Source organism: Aegilops tauschii, chromosome 2, assembly GCF_002575655.3.
Source record: "Aegilops tauschii subsp. strangulata cultivar AL8/78 chromosome 2, Aet v6.0, whole genome shotgun sequence".
Taxonomy (NCBI): domain Eukaryota; kingdom Viridiplantae; phylum Streptophyta; class Magnoliopsida; order Poales; family Poaceae; genus Aegilops; species Aegilops tauschii.
In genome coordinates, this window is record NC_053036.3 from 468,675,647 (window position 1) to 468,681,861 (window position 6,215).

Consider the following 6,215-nt stretch of genomic DNA (forward strand, 5'->3'; position numbering starts at 1 on the left):
TTGGATAAAAGGTATGGTGCCACATGGAGCCTAGACGTCGAAGCCGATTTTTTCCCTATATTAGACAAATTAATGATGTATTGTTCATTCAGTTACTCTCATATTTGCATCTAATCTTTGTTACATTATCTATTTTTTATTATTTATTTTTGTACTATGCTTTCAGCTATATATTGTTCTGTTCTCTTAGTTACTCCCATATTTGCATCTTGATATGTTATTTCCAATATATCTAAAATACGATCTTAATTTTCATTTCAAGTAGTACATCCCTTACTTTGCAAGAACAAGAGTAGAAGGAAATCTTGGGCTTTACTTTGTTGATGACTCCATGGATGTCATATTGACAACGCATCATGGATTTACAATGCAGTTAGTGTAAAACTTGATAAAGATGGTCACACCTATTTTGATGCGGATCTTTGGAGAAAAATTTCTAAGTTTTATGAATGGAAAGCTGGCAATAAAATTCTAGTGCGTGCACCACAGCCTGGTCTAATTAACATGGATGTTTACTTTCCCAACATCATCAGCCGATCAAAGTCTGACCGAGGTTAGAGTTCTTTCAACTTTATCCATGCTGGCATATTACTTAGAAAAATCGGGGCATTTGTTTTGACTAACTGATGACTATTTAAGCAACCAAATGTGATTTCATTTTCTGACTCCGTTCCTAGGCAATAACAAATTCTATTTACCAATTTATGCGCACTATATATTCTTGTGTCATGTTCTAAATAAATATATTACAATTGGTTTTTATTCTACATTTCAATTGGTTTTTATTCTACATTTCAACAGAAATTACCCGGTGCAGCTGTTCCTGAATTCATTTCCCTACGTGGTCGAATTACACTTGTGCTTGCTAATAACGCCAAAGTGATTGCAAGGTACTGCATTTCCCGCAGAAATGGAACCATTCAAATTAACAAATTCTCGCTTGTCGCGGCAATGCATCCACATTGGAAAATTGGAGACGCTATTCTACTCATGCTCTACCAAGGCACAAGAGGGTTCTTCCTTTTCATTGACGAGATACCGAGTCGCCGTGATCAAGCTGCTTTCAGCGGATAGTTGTGGTTGTTGGCCCTCAACCTCTTAAAATGTGCTAGTTGTTACTATGTTAAGTATGTAGATATGAACCATATGGTTGTCAAAACCGTGTTTCCAAGATCCACCTTTTGTCGAATAGTCACACCACTATATATCTGTTACTCAAATGTTGTTAGCCAAGTTTTTTTATTTTCATGGAAAGTATTAGTATCATACACAGTTCATTTAGTTTAAGCGTGTGCACGGTAGAATAGAGGGTGTCCACGTTTTCGACGTGGCGATCAACACCGATGTCCAGAAGCCATTTGCATATTAATTGTCCATATTGCAAATTCAGATAATATACAGACTGGCTAGCCAATACAATTGACATATTAACATGCATGAAGAAATTAACTGAGCATATATATAGGACACCACTATTCTAATTTTGTTATTATAATAGTTATTTGGATCAGAGCGCCGCCCAGCGGGGATGTTCCCGAACTATACAATTGAGATAAAAAGGAAAAAAGACCCCCACTGCCACACCACCCACCTCCCTGATCCAATCGCAGCACCCGCCCCCAGCAGGCGACACCGCGGCCACCCCGCCCCCGGCCGGCACCTCCGCCGCCGCCTAGCCCCCGGCCGGCACCGCCGCGGCCACCCCACCCTCGACCGGCACCTCCGCCGCCGCCCCGCTCCCGACTGACACCGCCGTGGCCGCCCCGCCCCTGGGCGCACCCCTGCTCCCAGCGGATCCGGTGGAGACGCCGCCGCACCACCTCCCGAAGCACCTCGAGGGTCGCTAGATCCGGCGAGGATCCTTCACTCGCCGGTGACCGCCAGTACACACGCGAAGGAGCCGTTGACCTTCATCTGGAGGAGGCAACGACCTGCAACTAGTCTTCGCGAAAGCCGCCGCGACGGCCTACAGTCGGTGGATTCAGGGTTGGGATCCTCCTCCCCGCTGCTTGCCTGGGTAGCCCGTGGAGACCACCTCCTCTCCCCTCCTCCAGCCAGATCGGTCATCTTTGGGCTCTGGTGAGCCCCTTCAGAGACACGCCCGTTCATGTGTGTGCCACCGCTTCCTTGTTTCTCCTCGAGCGTCATCGTGCTGCTTGTTGGTAGGCTTCTGGACAATGAGGTGGTGCCGAAGGATGGAACACGGATGTTCGACTATATTTCTAGAGGAAGAAACGAAGAGCAGGTGATGTATGTTCGTGAACTATGTTGTTGTTGTTGTTGTTTCTTGGACGTACTGAACATTTTTTTTTCTTCTTGAGTAGGTGAACTATGTAGTTCTGCAAAAACAAAATCTTGTTGCCTGACCAAACTGCTTCTAAGTACTATGTCGGCAAGAGCAGGAGAATTCTATGTTGCAAAAAAGAATTCCTTGTAGCTCCCTGGAAGCACATTTGTATTTTCGCTTGAACCAAATTTCATCCCGTGTGAGATTCTACTTGGATGGAGAGAGGGTGTCGACACAAGATCCTGAAATGGTGCATGTGCTTTGGAAGTGGTCGCTCATATTTGTTTGTTCTTATGCCTGCAAGACTTGAACTTTCTCAGATTTCTAATAGGCATCATGGCGGAGAAGGAATAAGAAGCTACAGGAGCAAAATGGAGGTGCACCGGCATGCTTTGCGCTAACAACTACAGCTTAACAGGTGTCTTCTTACCCACTGTCGCGCTGCATCACCTCACCTGCATTTCGGTCTTCTTTGCCTTCGATGTTCCTGCACTACTGCAAGGCGATGCCGGCAGCTCAGCCCCACACCCGCACACTCCATCTTCTCCCCAACGCTACTCGTGGCCCTCCCGGCCTTCCAGTCCTACTTCTACGACGAACTCATGTCATCTCTGCTCAACTGCTCGAACTCTCTGCTCACCTGTACATGCTTTTCCAGTTGTTTGTGTTAATGCCAGTAAGGCTGAGTGTTGTAGAGATGGCTCATGCAGTGTTGCAACAGTCATTGCTCATGTCGCCGGAGCTCTCGACAACAGTTTTTTTACGTTTGATGTTTATTAAAAAATGATTTTTTTTATTTTCTACGAATAAAACTACGAAGTCCAAATTAAAATAATATAGAAGTTCAAGGTTTATAAAAAACCCAGATGTTTGCTGTTACTAAAAAAATAAAACGAAGTAGTTCAAATTAAAAAATGGAACATCTCAAACAAAATTATGAAAAAATGATTTCCCTGTTTAAAAAACTAAAAATTCAAACACCCGTCCCACGTGTAACAATATTCACAATGAAGTTCATATATAAAAAAGTTGAAGTTCGCATAGAGAAAAAAGGTGCATTTCTAAAAAGGATGTACTGAAAAGTACATGTTCTTTGGTTCCTGATGCTTATATGGTCATCCCCAAGGAGTAAGAATGCAGCGTCCCCGAGGAGTAAAAACGCAGAGCTCACACGTAACACAATGATAATTAAATTTATTTTTCAAGTATTGACCTTCAGAAAAGTTCGTCCTTCCATATGTTAACCGTCAATTGGATTAGCCGTTTATAAATGACATCGAAAATATGAATTTGGCTGTTTGGTTTGCAAAATTTTACTATTTTCCAAATTACTCTTTAACCATAGGGAATTAGAGAAACTTTCAACATATGGAAGGAGTAGTTTTGCAGCAGCTTTCCAGTGCCATATTATTTGCCTCATTCCAATAAACGGTTTAGAAATGCGATCGAAAATACTTTTCACATATTTTGTATGAAAAAAAAACGGTTTTCAAAACTGCTCTTAAACTGCTTACATTTTGCCAAAAATTTAACTTGGGCCATGATAATCGTGTCCATAGCTTTCCAACGGTATATCGCAAGCCCCATTGGGGCAATGTTTGCGGAAGTTCAACCTAACACTGGGGGAAGTTCAGGTCGAACAACTCAGTCAGTAAAATTGCAACAGACGCATGTTTATCAAGACCCGAGAGCAAAATCCGCCAATGAGCAAGATTCCTATTTAAAATGGGCATTAAGTTGCTAAAAACCATTTTCAGATTACACTTACATCACATAGAACATGACTGACCAGAATAATTCACGCGGGGAGACACGGTTGCAAAGATAGCTTGAAGGTCGGGTTTTTACAGAGGGAAGTTCGGGTTGTGTAACTCAGGAAGTTCAGGTTGTGATCAGAATAATATTCTGATCCCGTGATCAGAATAATATATATCGCTAATTTACAAGAATAGAACGAATCGCGCGTGCACAAAAGAGCTACACTATGCACCTAACGCTGGCCCAGCAGGCACAACAGCCATCGTCCATTAGCGTGTCGATCATGGGCTCAGTGGGAGTGGAGGCCACCAAGTTGATGACCTACACACCTTGATCGATCGAGGCCGGGGCAGACTCGACATCGGTAATCGCCGGTACTTCGTCGGGCGCAGCGCTCACCAGGGCTACCGGGACCGCCGGGTCTACCTCGGTGATGTCCAGCGTGAAATTACAAACCTACCCCTATCGAAACCTCTAGAAATCGAGCCGATAGGCTTTGCGTGGCAGGGATAGGCAGTAGTTTCCATCTCGCAAATTTTGGTTTCAGGCGGTTACTGCGACTTTCCCCGCGTCGTTCAAATTTTGCAGAGCAAGAGTGCACGTTTACCGTGCCAACTCAATTCAAATCCAGTTTGTATTCTATTTTTGTTCGGGCAGGATCCATTTTCGATTGGAATAAAATTCTATATACATCATCTTTTATATATACTTTCAACACCCTTTATACATAAATATTGTTTACAAATGGCATGATCTTAGATTCATAAGGCTGTATCCATCTTAATTTGGATTTTCAAATATTTGAAACCACTTTATGTTGAAATCCAATGTATAATGTGTGTTTCATGCGGGTTTTTATCTTTTTACTTCTCAAACATGCATAATGTGTTTCACACACGCAACATATAGTGTAATCCCGTTTAGACATTAATTGCATATAAACCATGCATTGTCTCTAATTAAAGAATCTATGGATCACTAATATTGATAAACAATATAACATTACCCGTGTCCCCAAATTCAAATGAATATGCATGTTTGATACACCAATTTGCGTTACGATATTATCAATGTCGTGATCTCCAGTTTAAATATTTGAATCCCCTTTAATATAGATGTTCGTCTCATATAACTATCACTCATGCTTATATAGGAGTATCTCTCTAGACCTATACGCGTTCATCGTCTCTCGGGTATCTCTCGTGCTACCTGTATGTCGACAATTGTCATAGCCCTAGATTATTTCTTGTATTAGTTGTATCTTAGAGAACTTATGTTTCACGTCTAAATTTCTGAAACTTGAACTGAGGAAATTAGAAAGCCTCAAAACTTTTCAAAGAAGGGCAAGAACCCATTAAATTGCATTCAATGATTCCAAAATGCCCTAAAAATTATTTTGGTAATTTTGGCAAGTGATATATATCAAACCAAAATTCTGGAAAAATTTTATGGAAAATTTTGGGACATTGAATTTAAATCATATTATATTTTAATTTGGAGTTATATTCATAATATATAATGAATATATTTTCAAATGCCCTGAGATATTTTATGTATATGTGGAGAATGTCCATTAAGTGACTTAAAAATATCCAGGGGAGTTTTGGCACTGTTTTCAATCTGTTTGAATTTCAATTCAGTGGCAATTGAATAAAAGAAAACAAAACAGTAAATAAAACAGAAAACAGAGAAGGAGGGAGTACATGTAACTTACCTGGCCCAACTCATGTAGCAGCCCAGCACACCAGAGTTGGCCCAGCCCACTAGGGGCATCGCTGTCTTCTTCCTCCTGCCAGGAGGAGAAGCAGCTGCGTGCCCGGCGTGCAGCCGGCCACGACCATGTCTCCTCGCCACCTCCTGCTTCTCCCTCGCGCCTGGAGATGCCCGGAGACACCCCCTGACCTCTCTCTCTCTCTCCCAGTACCTCTCCCCCTCCTCTGGCTCTCTCCCTCGCACCACCCGAGCACCGCCGTCGCTGCCGCTCACTTCTGCCGCGGCCAGTGCCTCGCCTCGCTGCCGTGTCTAGGAGCTCCCGCTCGATGGCCTCGACCCCTCCGCCGTCTCGCGCAATGCCGAACACCCCGAAGCACCATCCCCGACCCCTTCTTCCTCCTCGAGTTGCCGGAGATCCCCTTCGTCGCCCGCTCACCCCGACGCGTCCCCGAGCCAA

General features: G+C 43.2%; 1 long non-coding RNA gene across 1 annotated transcript; it reads left to right on the forward strand.

Annotated features, from left to right (window-relative positions):
* Nucleotides 1-671: 671 nt before the first annotated feature.
* Nucleotides 672-3,180, forward strand: LOC120973600 (uncharacterized). The gene is made up of 2 exons (XR_005768778.3): nt 672-2,537; nt 2,619-3,180. It is a non-coding gene; the product is annotated as an uncharacterized lncRNA (long non-coding RNA).
* The last annotated feature ends 3,035 nt before the right edge of the window (nt 3,181-6,215 follow it).